General features: G+C 36.7%; 2 pseudogenes; both read right to left on the bottom strand.

Annotated features, from left to right (window-relative positions):
* Nucleotides 1-2,797: 2,797 nt before the first annotated feature.
* LOC112317706 (eukaryotic translation initiation factor 2 subunit 1-like) lies at nt 2,798-3,901 on the bottom strand (annotated as a pseudogene).
* A 10,628-nt stretch (nt 3,902-14,529) lies between these two features.
* On the bottom strand, nt 14,530-15,899 carry LOC112317796 (tubulin alpha-1D chain pseudogene; annotated as a pseudogene).
* Between the last annotated feature and the right edge of the window lie 3,045 nt (nt 15,900-18,944).

The raw sequence follows: 18,944 nt of genomic DNA, 5'->3' as shown, positions 1-18,944 counted from the left end.
ATATTACAGAGAAAACTCAGGGTGTATACATGATTTAAAACATTAGTGATCTCCTGACAGATGCAGATGTGAGAAGAATAGTTCAGAAAAGTAAGATCTCTTTATTGCTAAATATAACTTTGAGAATGGAAATCATCCATGCAACTCACTGTTCACATTATCATGACATATTATTATACTGCTTTTATCAACATAACTTGACAATTGCTCCTTTACTACGAAAGTTGTGAATACAGTTATAGTACATTTAAGAAACTTCCTGAAACACCCATGCTCTCTTAAATGAAATGCATCAAATGACACTTAGTACATAAATAATCTTTAAAACCTTTACTGTGTCCACCTCCTTAATGATAACCAAGTCTCATTAAATGAATGACCTGCCTTGAACAACACTTAAATATCTTACTAAATATCCTAGCTTTGTCCTCCTCTCTCTAGATACTACTAAGGATCTATTGAATGGTGTTCTCCCTTTATATAGTAGGCAATATGTTCAGCTTTCTTTATTCAACAGGTTTTATTGGTAATATTTGAGGGAACGAGCACTTGACAATACTTAGGAATGGCTATAAACAGCCACTTAAAAGGATTAGTTACCACATTTCCCTTTTAAAAGTGTTTCTGGGCATGAACTATACCTTATAATCTGCTCTGGGTAATAGCAATAGAATTTTTCATTGCTGACTGTTGTACTGGTCTTCATGCTAAGGACTGTGAAAGTACTACCACAATTCTCCAATGATCTATGCACTACCATTATCATCCCCATTTTCCAAAAGTGGAAACTGAGACACAGAAGGGTTAAACAACAAGCCCAAGTTCATCAGAGGCAGGATTTGGTCTGAGGGCATCAGATTCCAGAGTCCATGTTTTTAACTTTTTCTTATAAACACTCTTCTATGCTGTTATACCTCTAAATGCTGGATCTTGCTTAATTTTCACCACCATTTCCACTTTGCAGATAAGATTAAATCTGTAAGGACTAAATTACATACCCAGTATATTTATATATTTTGAAAAAGACAGAATTTAAAGTTTAGAAAAATTTACTTACTTTTTCAAGGTCACACGGACCTAGGATTTGACAGAAGGGATTTGAATTCTAATCTTTCCACTAACACCACTGAATGACTCTGGTTTTATTATGTTCTGAAGCATCCTAAATGGTTATTGAACAAGCATGCACATACTTCAGGAGTCTCTGAGTTAAAACAATACTTCTCTCCTTGAAAACGTAAAGCTGGTGCTCTACACAAGCAAAAATTCTAAAAACCATTATCATAAAAACTCATAGGTCTTCTTCATTATTTCTTCCCTTGTTATAGCCCTGTGTTCTCAAGCAAGTGCCCTTCAAACACTGCTCTGGCATTTCCTGATTTCTTAAACTTCAAAACAGAACATTAAATGCTATTTAGTCATTCACGGAAGCAATACCTCACTCATCAGCCTATGAGGTGCAGCTAGTAATGCTAATGGCAGTGATTATGAAATAACATAAGCACCAAGCTGGTATTTCTCTCTCCACATATAAAGGGCAAACTTAGTGATTACCTTGTATGCTTCATTTAGCACACTGACCAGAGGATAGGAGAGTGTTTTTTTCCAGATATCTCACACACTAAGAATGGGGAATGCCCAAACTAAGGGTCCTCTGTTTAATTTTGTATTTTGTATACTCTACCAGTTCCACTTATGTCATTCTCAATTATTTCAAAGTTCACACGTATACACAGACAACTTTTTCCCTAGCCTTTTTTTAAAGCACGAATCTCACGTTATCAAATTCCTCTGATGTGCTGTTTTCTTTGAATTTGTCATAAGTCCACATGCCATCTTTTTCTTCAATTTGCCGCACTTAGAAAAATGGTGAAAATTAGTAGAATCTAAGTGATGACGTTCTAAATTTAAACATGCTCTAAGGTGTCCTAGAGACATCACTTCTCTTTGTTCAGGCTCAAAGTAAATGTAAACGGGTTTTGCTCCCTGCCTTTGGAAATCTTGAATAAGTAGAAGCAATTAAGGGGTGCAAATATATATATCAGAGAGAGATATTTCATAGCAATAATATGCTAAATTTGATAAATTGCTGTTGTTATTAACTCTACATTATTATTGATTCTGTTTATAAGCGAGGATTATTTTATTTGGAAATATAGTTTTGATTTTGATAAGAAAGATCATGAAAAGCCTAAATGTCTGTTTTTTAAAAATATAAACCCATTTTTAGTTATTGGGTTTAACAGATACAAATTTGCTTTGTCAAATTACCATAGAAATTTCTAAATGCTTATTCAATTTTCAAGCTTACCTCATTGAGTACTAATAAATATTTGGCAGGCCTCCTCTGCCTGAGACAGTATTTGAGTATCACTACTTGCTCTACTGCTTCTCAGGTCAATATTTCAAATTCTTGGAAGAAGAATGTGATTCCTTCAGCCTGGGTCAGATGTCAGTGGGGACAGATTACCACCCTGGAAATGGATGGTTCGCCTTGGGAAGAGGTATTGTTTTTCCTTAGTAAAAGAGGCTGTTACTTTAAAAAAAAAATTCCCAGAAATTTATTTAATGTTTGCTTGATATAGTTATATAGAAAAGTTGGGACCATTTGCTTTGGGTGCCCCTGGTAAATTATGAGGAGGCACTGAACTAGAAACAGATGTCAATCTGGAGACATCAGAAGTGGAAATCCCAATTTTATTACTTTTCTTAGCTTAAACATTTGTCTCTAGTCAAACCAGTCCACTCCTTTAAAACATGCTCAATGTGTTAGAGCCATTGGGTGAAAGCTGATATTTTAGGAGGGCATTTCATGTTTTGGTCTGTTAGAATATTTAAATACTTGGAAATAAAAACTACTTATCTTTGAAGTCTGCAATGCTGGAAAACATTTAAGTCTAGGTTTTATAGCCAGGAAGGACTGTTTTGTGTTCCTTAAACAGGACCCTGTTTCCCACAGATCATCTTCGGCTTTGGCTTTCATTTCTTCCCTATGACCGTCTCCATCCACTGCTGTTTTTCCTCTCTGAAGCCTCTCCAGCTGCCTTGCAATTTCAGTTTCATCTGTATCTGTGACCACTTCGTGCTCCATTTGAACCTTGAAGGCACCCTTCTTTTCTTCAATCTTTTCTCTTATAACAGCCATAGCTTGACTGAGGAAAGAGAGGCCTCTGTCCTCTCCAGGGCTGCATAGTCATCACAGACTGCAGAGAGACTATTAGATTAACCTGATGGGTATGGTTTCTGAGGAACAATTTACTCCTGCTCCCGGGTCTTTTTTTATGGCATCCGTGCTTTCATAACCATAACAAACCGCTTCAATATCTGCTCAAATTTTTGACAGCCTGTGGGGTCAAATGTCTATTAATGTTGTTAATGAGTACTGCCCATTTGTCTTCATTCAAATCTAAACTATCCAAAATAGATGGGTCTGAGGCTGCATGTTTAAATGCATCATAAGCACCATATCTGGGCTCTTGTACTTGTCATCAAAAACTCAAGCAGTCCTCTGGAACAGGCTTTGCAGAGGCTCATCCTTAGTGTATTATAACACCTCAGCAACATGATGAAGATTGCTGGAAACTGCTTTGGATTTGGTGAATTTACCTTCACATTTGATTGCTTTCTATGGAGAAACTCTTCTTTTCGACAGATCAATGTATCCTTTCACTTTGTCCACTTTAATGACAATGGCACATCCATTCCTACCAGTTCAGATGAGTTTGTCTATAGAAGCAGTACATCTTCTGCACAACTCACTGAGAAGAATTGTGCCTTCAACAGTGCTGAATTCCAGCAGGCTGACATAAACCCCATTTCCACTCACCACTACTGCACCTTCCACCTCAGGAAATTTTTGCTGATGTAACCTGTAACACAGACCCGGCACTCTGAGGTACATGCGTGAATCCCACTGTTGGGTCTTGGACCACAGTCTTTCAACAGAGAGGTCAGACTTGATGCGCCCCCCACATCAGGTGTTGATTCTCCTCAGTGTGTGCTCTCCTCAAAGAAACTTACTTTTAAAATGTGTCACACATTCTCTTCTTGACCAAACTACTTTGCACAATTGAACTGTTGTCTCAATAAGACCCTGGCATGGGAGCTTCCAGGTTTGTCTCTGTGTTGTGTCATTACAACAGAAAGCCTCCTAAATGGGTTTAGCATAATCCCATATCCCCAATATCTGATCACCCTTGCTATCTGATCAGGTTTCTTGTCCTCAGTCATCCCCCACGTGACATCTGATTACCCTGGCTGGTCTTCAGCAAGAATGCTGGAAAGTCAGTTTAGTCAGAATCTCCCCTTGTCCCTGAGGTTTCTTCTTAGAAATATTTTATCCACTGTGTCTCACCCTGCACCTTGGCTACAAATCCCCACTTTTTCTTGTATTCAAAGTTGAATCCAATATCCTTCTCTGACTACAAAACTTCATTGCAATTGTCCCTATACTTTTCATGATGGTCCTGAACAAAGTCTACCCACTGTTCTTTAACAAAAGTCATGAATATTTTTTTCTTTAACAACCGAGTCATAGGCTTCTCAAGGTGGCATGAAAATATGATGCACTTTGCACTTTTATCAAAAAGCATAAGTTATACTAAAAGAGATGTTCAAAGTGTCTCATGGTTAAGTGAAAATGTGTGGCTCTTAGGAGCCATGTGACAAGTCTTCCAAGAGACACTCAGCAATATACTGCTTAATGCAGTAAAAATCCATGCGACATTATTTTTCTTCTTTAACACAAAACAGTAGGATGTACAGGGGCACTATTTTCACCTGGTCATGTATTTATGTAGATTCAAAGCACAGTGAAAAGAGTGTGCTTCTGAAATTTGATTATATGTTTTGTGGGCTTGTTTTCTGCTTGCAGTAGCTCATGGAAAAAAATTATATGGATCATGTATATCAGAAGGAGAATTGTACTAACAAGAAGGCAAGAAAAAGAGAAACTAGAAAGTGTTCGGGATTTGCAATCAGAAACACTTGACTTCAAATGTCCAGATCCTCACTTTAATTTAACTATTTATAAATGTTCTTCTGGAAAAGTGGTTCAATAAAGTAATAACACTTACATAATGACATTCTCATAATAGTGGAATGACATAATACATGTAAAAACACACAAACCATTTAGCCATTTAAGAAACCACCTTTTTTAAGTATAACACACCTTGTCATAATTAATCACTTAATTATCATGAAATTCTAATAAAATGCAAGTATTCTTGCAGATAATACAATTGAGAGATTAAGTGAACAGATTTGTCTTAACAGTTTTAGCATATGAAAATGAAGAATTAAGGCTCTGTGTTTCCAACTCTGTCAAATAACACTGGAAGTTGTTATTTCTTTGAGTTAATTTAATGTTTCAAAACATACTGACAAAATATTCCTTAGTTATAAAGATTGACATTTTGCTTATAGTGTAGTAAAAGTGGATCCCTGTCTTCGGTGTTCTCATGTGAGAGGAAAGGTAGCAGAAGCATGGGGGGGGGAGTGGAAAGTGTGGTGCATGTGGGAATGTGCAAGACAAATAAGATGTGAACAGTCCAGCTGTGGAACAGAGGACATCCAACAGCAGAAGAGGCAACTTTAGATTCCAGACTCATCATAAACTCAGTGGTTAGACATAAAAGGACCAACTGAAAGGAAGACAATGCGATCTATTTAGTCAGACAAGGAAGGATTAGATTTTGGAGAAGACGATATTTTCTTTTCTACACATTTGAGTCTCTAACCCATTCTTGGAAAGAAATACATACTTCAGTAATAAAGTACTTGCACCCTGGCAGGTGTGGCTCAGTGGGTTGAGCGCTGGCTTGCAAACCAAAATGTTACCGGTTCAGTTCCAGGCCAGAGCATGTGCTTGAGTTGCAGGCCAGGTCTCCAGTTGGGGGAGTTTGAGAGGCAGCCAATCAGTGCTCCTATTCCTCTCTTGCTCCCTCCTTTTCCCTCTCTCTAGTAAATAAATAAAATCTTTAAAAATGATAATGAAATGAGCTTTTGCTGCACAGATGAGAAGTGAGGGTTGGAAGGAATGATTTGGGCTTCTATCACAAATGTAATAGGTGACATAGAAATATAAGAAGCATGGAAAAAGGAAAGGGCCAATGAAGAAATATTGGGTTCTTAGTACAGAACCCCAAGACACAGCACAATGCCATGGACATAGCAATTAGTCAATGTATATAGGTTAATTCAATAGGTGAGTGATAGGACTACTGAATGCTGCCCTTGCTACTACTATTATTATAACTACTAGTCTTGCTAACTCTACTGCTCCTGCTGTTATTGTCGCTACTAGCATATTCAAGACAAATTTCAAATATTAATTTAGTTTTTCTCTGTGTGTTTTCTTTTTCTTTTTTTCTCTTGAAAGTAAAAGGCTATCATCCCTCCATGAGCTTCTATCTTTGTGAACAAAAACAAGCAATTTTAGGACAAATGTCAGTGGAATAGTATGATAATTCTCCAGATGAGCCCGCTGGGTTATTTTCCCCTCCCAAAACTAGTTAAAGCTAGGACTGGCTAGCCTCAACTGCAGCCTCCACTGATCTCTAATCACTGGAAGCTAACACTACACACTACTCACAATAATTTTTTTGACATTTTCTATACAACAAAAATGATTGTGTCAGTATCTATGATAACATAAGTAAGTGTGGGAGCACATAGAGAAACTTCTGCCCTTAATCAAGAGAGAGTTGAACTAAACCAGCAGGCAAGCCAGCATGACTTGCCAAGGCGTCAGGCTTTGGGCTGTGGAACTGACTCCCTGGGTTTGATTGCTGGTGCTGCTGGTTAAAATGTCTGTGACCTTGAACAAGCTCTTTTACCTCTCTATGCCTCAATTTCTTCATTTATAAAATGTAGATAATGATTCATGGAGTTATTGTGAGCAATACATTTGTCAACACACTTGGAATTGTGTTTCTTAATGTTCTTTGTAAATTTCCTCATTTAGTCTCAGAAGAATTCTATGAAGATCCTATTTTTCTAATCAAGACATAGGCTTAGAGATGTGACATAACTTAATAAGCAAGAGACATTATTATGTCTGCAGAGCATTTGAAGTTAGAAACATATTTAAAGAGGAAATACAAGAAAAATGTTACAAACAAAGGTTGGCTTCCCAAAAGTACAATAAAAATACTTGTTTATCAAACAAAGCTAAGTTTAAGACTTGTTCAATAAATTAGAACTCCACTTTGAATAGTCTTAGGAGTACCCTAAGGGTAAAGATATATATATATATATATGGCTTTAGCAGTGAAACTGGTCAATTTTAAGGTGGCTTTTGCAAGTAGAGAACTGGTTGGCATTGGGCAGAATTTATAACTTAACATTTTTGGTTTCATGAGTTCTCTGGGGAGGATCCGGAGACAAGTATTGATGAGCACGTGGTGTATCATGATAAGTGAGCAGTTAGTGGGTTCAGTCTTATCTCCAAAGAACAGGTAGTTTCTGGGAGCAAGCAGTTGGGATATTTCTGCTTGGTCTTAGCATGCTTTAACACACACACACACAGGAATCATGCTGGCTTCAGCTCTGAGAAGGAAATAACAAAATAATGGGAAGAGACCGACTAAAGGAGTGCCACCAAGGGTCATCTGGAGAGACCTTTCTCGATTTATAAATGTTCAGAAGAAAATCCCCACACAAGTTTGGGCATGAAATGAAGGCCTTGTAGCACATTTTCTTTTTTTATTGTAAGACTTTTTCTAGAGGTACAGGATATAAAAATGATTTCCGTTTTGTTTTAATGTAAGAATCCAACTTGAAATGGGAGGTATAAAAATGAATGACTTACAGAAACCCTCAATAGCAGAATTCTGAAAGCCGATTTAATGTTAACTTCTAAACTACTAGTATATAAATTTCCCCTTTTTAAACTACATTTATTAATTTTCTTTTTTATTTCTCATTATTGTCACAACCTACCCTGTTTTACATACAATTAACTTATTATAAGGAATAACATTGTTGAAGTTAATTTTACATTTAAAATGCTTATAAACATTTATTACAATTATTTCCTTTTCAAAAAACAGAAAAATGAACTCATTTGGGGTATGAATAATAATGTCCACTAATCTCTCATGTCACTGAAATGCAATGACTTATCTCCACGCATGCACAAAGAGATTGATTTTGCATTGGTATGGGCAAGAGATGGGGGTGAAAGGAGTCAGGTTAAAGAGAGAGGCCCGCACACCTGATTCATCTGTGATGCAAAATATTCTCCAGGTAATTTGAAATTGATGGAAGAAACATGATAGACATAAAATAATCCAGTGGGTTTTTAAAACTTGTATATAGTGAACGTGTGTGTGTGTGTGTAAGAGAGGGGACCCCCAAACCCAGAATTTATTTATAAAAATTGTGTGTTTATTCTTACATGTTTAAACTTCAGTCACCTTCAAAGTACTCTCCATTTGATGTAATTCACTTATTAAGACATTTTGTCCACTGCTCAAAACTGTTTTTGAACTAGTTGATTTTGATGCCTTTTAATGCTTCTGCTATTTTCTGTTTTACCTCTTCCATATCAGCAAAATATTTCCCTTCGAGGACTTTTTTCACCCCGGGGAAACAAACAAAAAAATATTGCTCAGGGCAAGATCTGGTGAAGAGGGAGGAGGGGGCATGGGGATCATGTTGTTTTTGGTCAAAAACTTCTAAACACTCAGGACTCTGTGGGCAAGTGTGCTCGTAAATCACCCATCATGAAATGGGCAAACATATTGAAAGAGTCTTAAAAAAAATTAACTGAAGCCAAATGCAGCCTCTCACAATACCACCAGCTGGTACAATGATGCAGATGGGTTCCTAGAACACTCACCTAGTGGGGGAAGCCTCTACTATAAGGGATCCATGCTCCAAGAAATAATTCCATTTTTGGGTCCCCTCTTGTATGTCTTTGTGTCCCCATAAGTATTATTTTCAAGATATTATGTATTATATACTGGACTGAGAGGTAAGTAGAAAAGATGTATAACAAATAGTCTTTGCTTTCTAGGAAGTTGCTATCCAGTGAGGTTCTTTAAGTATATACACAAATAACATCCAGATATGAAACTGTATGGGAAGCTCTGAATGAATTGCTTAGATAGGGGGCCCACTGAAAGTCTCAAGGCAGAGAAGCATCTTCTAATTATAGGTAATACTGGAAAGTTAGGAAAAGTTGAGCAAGATTTCTCTAGATGATCCTTTCTCATGTTATGCCCCAGCATTCAGAATTGAATGTTGTACATTCTGCAATCTCTATATAAAAATTGTTACCAAGTCTACTGCTGAAAGTCCTCAGGATATAATAGTGGAGTAATAAATAATAGTTCAGACTTTACCACAAATTAATCAGTGAACTACTTTATACAATTATGAAATTGTCACTATGAATGTTGCTATAAAGAAAAGTGCCAGGAGGTATTGATCACTAAACTCATTTAGGAAGTCAAGAAAGCATATCACAAACCCAGTGATGATGAATTGCTGGGAGGGAGTGGAGGAAGTAAGATGATTCCAGGAAGAAGAAGGGAGTACAGTGAGTTTCACCGACGTGAGAAGTCCAGCATGGCCTGGTCACAGAGAACAAGATAGAAGACAGGATGAGACGGGAAAGGTTTGGGGTAGGATTGTTGTATTTACTTTTTGTCCTGAAAGAAAGTAATCTAGGTTAAGGGGTTATGTGATTCAATTGGCATTTTGCAAGATTACTTTGGGTTTAGGCTAGATAATTGGTTGGAAAGTACCAAGAATGTAGGGTACCAAATTAAAAAAAACTACGGTATTAATTTAGGCAAGAGTAATTTGGGCTAGAGGGCTGGCAGTGGAGATGGAGGAGAGTACACTGCTTTGTGAAGTGTTGGGGATGGGTCAGTGATAGACCCAACATGCATGGCATGCAGGGGAAACATTGAGGATAACTCCAAACTTGTGATTTGTCTAGCAAGATGGTAATGTTAACTTCAGTAGAGGACCAGGTTTACAGGGAGCTTACTAGTTTGGTTTGAAACTGTTGATTGTTGATTGTTAAACACATTAGAGGCATTAATTGAATGTTGAATGTAGTCACACGTGCTTTGCTTATCAAATCTGAAAATGGCAAAAAGGAATTAAAAGTATCTGAAGTAAAAACTTTCAGTCACAGCATTTTCTTCAAAACTTATTTTGCTTAAAAGCAGGTCAATAAAAATAAATTAGAGACTCTGATATCAATTATAAAATAAGGACAAATTTAAAGAGGAAATATGCAAATAACTATTGCATCAAAGAAAATACCATAAAACTAATTGTCTAAATGGTTTAGTTTCAATTTTTGATTTCTATTTGTATTACTTTTTATGTGTTCATACTTTCCTCACAATTAAATGATTCACTGTAATACAGAAATCTGTAATTTAAAAATTTTGTTAAAAATTCAGGATGTTAAAAATATTTTAAAAATTAGGTATATGGTATTTGATATATTTGCTTTTTATTAGTTTCTGTAAGTCATAAAGATATATCATTTCTTGAATTATAACTGACAATCATTTTTACCTGTTACTATTGGGTCATGCTTGCTTCCTCAGCAGTGTTAAGCTAGAAACGTCTATGATTCTGCTTGAAGACTGCTCCTCAGGACACTGGTGGCATTCACTCTTATTATTCCCGGAGTAAAATGTGAGCACACATCGCCTGATGAGAATAGACTTGCCGACCATCTTTCTTGGTTGGCTCCACATATTTATAGATCATGGATTCCTTTGAACTAATGTCATGAGTAGATACAACATTTTTTCTAATTCATAACTCATGCAAACATCCAGTGAAGCTGAGACTTAAAAATGGCTACATTTCAGGTGAGATCAAAGTTACTCCCACATACAGATAGAATGGGAATTTACCTACCTGGTAGTAGATGAGAGATTCAGAGATGAGAATTTATATATTCTGGATTTCATGCCCTAAGCATCCATACCCTACCACATATGTGCTCGGAATTCTATAACAAGCCATTTCATTATCTGAGCTAAAACTTAAATAGTAGTGGTACCTTCTTGTTGAATATTAATTTCCTTTATAACTTATTCAGATTTATTGAGCTGTTATCAGTCGTCAACAAATAATGTAAGCCAAACACCTGAAATTTAAGGTATAGGCTAGCATCAGTGCTCCAGAGTAGGCCTCCCTGGGCAGAATACCTATGTGAAAGTTCAGAAAAGCCTTGGGAAATAAGGGGAGGAGCTCCCTCAGAGAGGGAAAGGAGACTCTTGTGACATTTGAGAGAGCTTTAAAAGGCAAATTGCAGACATCACAAATTTTCCTAAGCAGTATTGCATTGTAACATAACAACAATGAAATCTGCTAATTGAAATATCTTCAGATTTCTATTTTGCATCAAAATATGTATATCATGTTTTAATAAAAAATAAACAGACAAAACAAAACCAGTATGAGTTTTTTACCAATTTAAGAAAGTTTAAGCCTAATTCATCCAAAAAAGTTTCTAAGTGTACAGTCATATAGAAGTTGCAGATTCATAAACTGAATTTGAGAGACATACAATATTTTTATTCAATGTGCTAACTAGGAATATGTGTCACTAATATTTGTGTTCTTGGAGGTCAGCGAATCTTCAACATCTTTTTAAATGTTGTGATTTACTGTCCATGACAAATAAATCCATGGATGAATTAGAATTTCTGATTTTTATGCCTGTATTTGCATTAGTGTATAAATTATTAGTGATTATCTGAGTCAATATTTAACTTTTCATATTAGGGTTATTATTTCTGTTTGGTCTTAGGTTAATAGAGCTTAATTTGCAAAAGACAGAAATTCTCATCATCCACTATTATATACAAGATATGTTAAAAGTTATGAAGGTCAAAACTATATGTATAATAGAAAGTCATTCTCATAAAAAAGACTTTGATTTCTGAAATTATAAATTGAATAAATGGAGGCTTTTACTTCACATCCCAACGATGATAGGCAGTGAAATGCACTGCTTCGTCTGGTGCCATCAAGAAAATCACTGAGGTCAATTAACACCCAGATTTGCACCAAGTGAAGATGAAATGTGGTCAAGACTCATTGCACCAATGACAGTTGTTCAGCAGGTGAACTGGAGTAGCAGTCCAGTGGTCAAAGGCAGCAGATCAGTAATAATGGTTCGGAAAACACAATCCCCAGGCAGGCCTCTCTACTTCCTAGTTTGGCAAATGACATCACTTCTTCCTGTCTGTTTCATCAATGATAAATTGGGGAATATAATGATACATTCTTTATAGAATTCTTATCAATACTTAGTGTATTTAAAATGTAATGTGCTAAAACAGTGTCTGGCATGTGGTAAACACGTAAGAAAGGTCAGACACTATATTACTATTCATTGTAGAATAGGCACATTCAAAAAGATGCGCACCCGAACAGTTACCACGATATCCATGCTGTGGGCATTAATTTAATTTCAGCAAAGTGACTCCATCTGCAACATAAAATTAATGATGCTAATGTGAAAGCCAGTTTAATACTTTTGTTTATTAATAATTAAAATAGTGTTGAAGTTCTTGAATGGGGACTGATTTATGGTAATGACTATGCAAGATTTTGTTAAGTAAATATTAAATTCTGTTTATAAACTAATTCAGTTTCTGAGGAAAACATGGAGAGTTTAAACTTAGTTTTTGTTTTTACACATTTTTTAAAAAATGTAAAAATTTGTCTTATTTGAGAATCTTAAAATTTTTGCCACTTAAAACTCTCTGCACATTAATAAAATATTACATAGATGCTTCGTACAACTTATTTGAAGACATTTCAAAATTGGAGCACTAGACTAGGGATCAAGAGATGTCACTTCGAGGCCTGTGTGACAACTAATTAACTACGTAACTGACATCAAATTCACTGAACCACTGTATTCCATTTCCTCATCTACACACTGATGTTTGAACTAAACAATCTTGGAGGCAGGAGATCCCAAGATGTGTTCTTTGACCGCCCGCATCAGCTTAATCCGAGTTACTCGGTACAAAGTCTAAGTCCTTTTTAATTATTCTAACTTAGAATTACAGGAGCTAAAGTACTGGAAACGAAACTGCATTTCTAAGTAGTTGAATCTTATGCTGGCTGATTTTCAAAAATTGCTTCTTCAATTCCACCACTGGGATTATACCCTAAAAACCCTGAAACACCAATTCAAAAGAACCTATGCACCCCAATGTTCATACAAGCACAATTTATAATAGCCAAGTGTTGGGAGCAACCTGAGTACCCATCAGTAAATGAGTGGATAGAAAAACTGTGATACATTTACACAATGGAATACTATGCAGCAAAAAGAAAGAAGGAGCTCCTACCCTTCTCAACAGCATGGACATAATGCTCTGAGCAACATAATGCTCTGGAGAGCATTATGCTAAGTGAAATAAGCAAGGCAGTGAAAGACAAATACCATATGATCTCACCTATAAGTGGAACCTAATCAACAAAACAAACAAGCAAGCAAAATAGAACCAGAGACATTGAAATTAAGAACAAACTGACAGTAACCAGAGGGGATAATGGGGGGACAAGGGGGAAGGCTTGTCAAGAAACAGGTATAAAAGACACATGGACAAAGCCAAAGGGGGGTGGGATCAAGGGTGGGAGATGGGGATGGCTGGGGTGGGGGTAAATGGTGATGGGGAAATGCAGACGACAATACTTGAATAACAATAAAGAAGAGGGAAAAAATTAAAGATAACAAAAATGCTTCTCTAAAAACTATTGAATTTCCAATTCATGTTTTTCATTCAGTAGCTTGTAATCCAGACCCCAGTTGAAAGCTTTCAATGAAGATCAATTCACTACTTCAGGAGACAAACAATGAAATTTGAAAGCCTCTCTAATTGTTCCACTTATTTAGCCAAAAACTGTGTTTCTATAATTTATACCCACTCAAAGCAGATACAAGTGGTAATAATAATAACGCTAGCAAAAAGAACACTAATTTAAGGGCAGGGTAACATTTTGAACTCGTGTTTATTCTAGGCATCAAAGCTATATTATCATTTTGGAATAGTTATGTATAGCTGCATGCTATTATGAAGCCACCAAAAGCTGTTGGATTGTAAGAACAAAAGGATGAATCCTTTCTAATTGTAAAATGGAATTTAGAGTTATCCACACAGTGTGGGAGGAAAGGAACTTGGCTATTTATAAAATGAGAGTAGCTAACATTTAGTGAGTGCTATTTGAATTCAGTTTAGTAATATAAGTTGTTTTTTAACCTATACTAAATACTATACACTTTAAGAGATTTACCCAAAATAACTGTAATATTTTTTTTTTCATTTAAGACAGGGAATACTTTATTCAAACCCATCAGAGGAATGGACTGGTTGGTCTACAACAAAGTGTGTTTTCAAGCACAGGCAGTAATCGTTTATGAGGATACACTGCCACATACAAATTAACTGATCAGACCACAGCTTTTCAATGTTTAAAACAGAATAAGCTTCCTTGTAAAAGCAGCACCATTGTGACCTTTTAACTCTAGTATTCCTCTTATTCTTTACTCTTTCCAACAGAATCCACACCAACCTCCTCATAACCCTTCTCTAGGGCAGCCATGTCCTCATGGGCCTCCAAAACTCTCCTTCCTCCATGCCGTCAACCACATACCCATGGACAAAGGCACGGTTGGTGTCCATCAGGTCAAACTTGTGGTCCAGGAGAGCCCAGGCCTCAGCAATAGCTAGAGTGTTGCTCAGCATGCACACAGCTCGCTGTTCTTTGGCCAGGTCTCCACCAGGCGCCACAGTGGGAGGCTCGTAATTAACACTGACTTTGAAGCCAGCATTAATGGCTGGACATCAGCCCATAAACTGGATGGTATGCTTGGTCTTGGTGGCAGTGGCAGCACTGACATCCTTGGGAACCACGTCATCATGGTACAACATGCAGCAAGCCACTTATTTACCATGGTGAGGGCCACATTTCACCATCTGGTTTGCTGACTCAAAACACACATTGGAGATGCATGCTTTTTTCTGCTACAGAACGCTGTCCCTGGTAGGTTTTCTCAGCAGAGACGACAGGGGCATATGTGTCCAGAGGGAAATGGATGCCGAGATAGGGCAATGGGCTGGGCTGCAATTTGGTCAGGTCAACATTCAGGCTCCATCAAACCTGAGGGAAGCAGTAATGGAAGACACAATTTGACCTATCAATCTATTCGGGGTCATGTAGATTGGGCGCTCAGTATCAAGGTTTCTACAACAGATGTCATAGATGGCCTCCTTGTCAACCATGAAGGCACAATCAGAGTGCTCCAGGTTGGTGTGGGTGGTGAGGATGGAACTGGAGGCTCCACTACAGCTGTGGAAACATGGGGTTGACTAGAGGGGTGGGGGTAAATGGAAAACTGCAGCTTGGAGTTCTTGCCATAATCGACAGAGAGACGCTTCATCAGCAGGGAGATGAGCCCAGAACCAGTTCCACCACCAAAGCTGGGGAAAACCAGGAAGCCCTGAAGACCTGTGCACTGCTCAGCCAGTTTCCGAATTCAGTCCAGGTCGAAGTCAATGATCTCCTTGCCAATGGTGTAGCATCCACGGGCATAGTTATTGGCAGCATCTTCCTTGCCTGTGGTCAGCTGCTCAGGGTGGAAAAGGTGGTGGCAGGTGCCAGTGCAAACTTCAGCAATGACTGCGGGCTCCAGGTCTGCAAACAATGCCCTCAGCACATGCTTGCCAGCACCTGTCTCACTGAAGAAGGTTGAAGGAGTCGTCTCCCCCACACCAAATAGTCTCGTCACTTGGCATCTGGCCAACGGGCTGTCTGCCATGTTCCAGGCAGTAGAGATCCCAGCAGCCATTGTCGATCTGGACACCAGCTCGGCCAATGTGGATGGAGATGCACTCACGCAACATCGCTACTTTGCGGCTGCGGAGTGGTTGGCGAAGAGGAAGAGAGTTTGTTGCTTCTTACAGCGTGACTCAGGCAATCAATGTAAACGAACCTGCCCATATAATTGTGATATTTACCACTTTATATTAGTAAGAAATTTCCTATATCTTAGAAGACTTCTGAAATATTCTTGAGGAGACATGTTTTTAACTTACAGAACTTGAAATAAAGAAGTTTCATGGAGAAGATTATTGACTTATCAGTAACATGTTTGAGGATTTTAGAAGAAAATTTTAAATTTACAAGTAGCAATATACGTCCTTTGTTTCACTATTGGTGCTTTATTTTCATAACATTTAAGTGTTTTTTTATGTTCAAAATGTTATAAAAGTAGATGAATTTAAACAGCATAATAAATTTGTTTCAGGGAAAATTATTTTTCAAGATAATAAATAACTTTATATGTCTACATATTGTTTAATTATTTTTATTAATTTTCTGTTTTGTTCAACTTCATTTAATATCTATCCTTTATGTTTCAAAACAGTTATCAATAACATCTCCCTTGTTGTCCTTACATATTTTTTTCAAAAATAAATCTGTACCTCCTTTACCCATTTGTTCCAGCCCCACCCCCACCACTGGCAAATCTGTTCTATCTATGAACTTGTTTTTTTTTCTTCTTATTTTTAATTCCACCTATAAGAGAGAACATATGGTATGTGTCCTTCTGTTTCTGACTCATTCCATTTACCATAATGACCTCAAGGTCTATCCATGTTTTTGCAAATGGCAAGGTTTTATTCTTTTTATGGCTAAACACTCTTCCACTCTGTATGTGTATGTGTACCTACCTATCTGTCTCACACTTTCTTTATCCATCAATAGACACTTAAGTTCTTTCCACATCTTAGCTATTGTAAATAATGGCGCATTGTACATGGAGTGCACATCTTTCCAAGTTAGTTCTTTAGTTTACTCTGAATAAATATCCACAAGTGTAATTGCAGGACCATATGGTAGTTCTACTTTAAAAGTTTTTGAGGTGTCTCCATTCCGTTTTCCATAGTGGATGTGCTAATTTACATGTCCACCAATAGTGCACAAGGGTTCTTTTTTCTCCATGTCCACATCAACACTTTATTTCTTGCCTTTTTGATAATAGACATTCTAACAGATATAAGGCATAATATGCCATTGGGGTTTGGATCTGCGTTTCCTTAGTGATGAATGATGTTGAGCATCTTTATGGTCCCGCTGGCCATGTGTATGTCCTCTTCGGAAACATGTCTATTCAGATCTTCTGCCCGTTTTAAAATCAGATTAGTTTCTGTTTTTGTTTTGCTATTGAGTTATATGAGTTCTTTATATATTTTGGATGTATCAAGCCCCTTATTAGATGTACAATTTTCACGTAATTTCTCCCATTCGGTTGGCTGCCTTTTCGTTTTGCTGATGGTTTCCTTTGTTATGAAAACATTTTTTAGTATGATGTAACTCTATTATTTATTTTTGTTTTTGTTGCTTTTGGTTTCATATTAAAAAAAATCATCACCAAGATCAATCTTACTGCTATGTTTTCTTCTAGGAGTTTTGTAGTTTCGGGTCTTAGGCTCAAGTCTTTAATCCATTTTGAGTTAATTTTGGGGTATGCAATAAGATAGTAGTTGAGATTCATTCTTTTCTATATGGCTCTCGAGTTTTTCCAAAACCATTTATGGAAGAGACTCTCATTTCCCCATTGTATATTCTTGGTTCCTTTGTTGTAAATTCATTGATTTTTTATGGGAGAGCATACTTCTGGAATCTGTATTCTGTTCCATTTATCTATTTCCTACCAATACCATACTGTTATAATTACTATGGTTTTTAATGTAGTTTGAAGTCAGGGAGTGGGATGTCTCCAAATTTATTCTTTTTCCTAAGATTGCTTTGACTATTTGTTTGTGTGTGTGTGTGTGTGTGTGTGTGTGTGGTTTTGTACAAGGTGTAGTATTATTTATTATATTTTTTCTTTGAAAAATGCCATTGGAATTTTGATAGGAACTAAAGGGAATTTTGATTAGGACTGAAATCCAGTATTACCTCTGGTGCATAGATTTATATTGTTTAATGTAAGTATTTGCACAATGGTATATTAATCAAATCAGAAAAATGCTTATCAATAATAGTTAATTTAATGGGCTATCTATCCGTGCACAACCCAGAACCATGTGCCCTTGCAGCAGGCACCGCTCCCTCGTATAAATTATCTTCATCCACCGGTGTAATGTCTGTCATTCCCAGGGAGAATGCCTTAAAAGAATGACCTCAATTACCTGGAATCTGAGCAACTCAGAGTTGTGTGCTTCCCACTCTCTATAGCTAGGGTTCTTGACCCATTGCAGTAGTTAGAAACCTATTTTTGAATTCATATTTGATGTGCATAAATGAGACAGAAATATTCAGTTATAGCACAACCTTTGGAAATACAGTAGTTTGAATTATGAATTTTAAAGGACGGTCTTTTTCCCCACTTCTTCTTTCCTAAAACCACTTCCTGAGCCATGTTACTATGTACTGTGTTAACTAATAAAGATTTGTTTCTTACCATTGAAAATAGACCAAAAAATAAATATTATAAGTCAAACTCAAGGTTTTGTTCTCCTAAGTTATATATAATGATTTATATACATTTCAAGTAATGGTATAACATATCATGCCTTTTACTTTGATTGAGCATATCGATTTATAATACAAATGTTGAAAGAGATAATTGCAAAAATTAACCAAAATAAAAATTAACACCAGAATTTCCAAGGAATCTAGACTTTGTTATGGTCATTAAACTGGTAAGTATCATAGCCAAGATTAAACGGAGTTTTAAATTAATTGCATAGAATTTTACCAAATACATCACATGCAATTCTTAGTACTCTTTTCTCATCATAATAAGCTAACTTTTTTGGATTGTATGCATACTACTGTCATTACTTTCTACAGATTATATCTTTATTTGAGACTCAAATAAAGCAATATTTTATTGAAAAAAAATTGGTACCCAAAAACTCCCAGCCATG

This window comes from Desmodus rotundus, chromosome 4, assembly GCF_022682495.2.
Source record: "Desmodus rotundus isolate HL8 chromosome 4, HLdesRot8A.1, whole genome shotgun sequence".
Lineage (NCBI taxonomy): Eukaryota > Metazoa > Chordata > Mammalia > Chiroptera > Phyllostomidae > Desmodus > Desmodus rotundus.
This window is presented reverse-complemented; position numbering and strand designations above follow the sequence as displayed.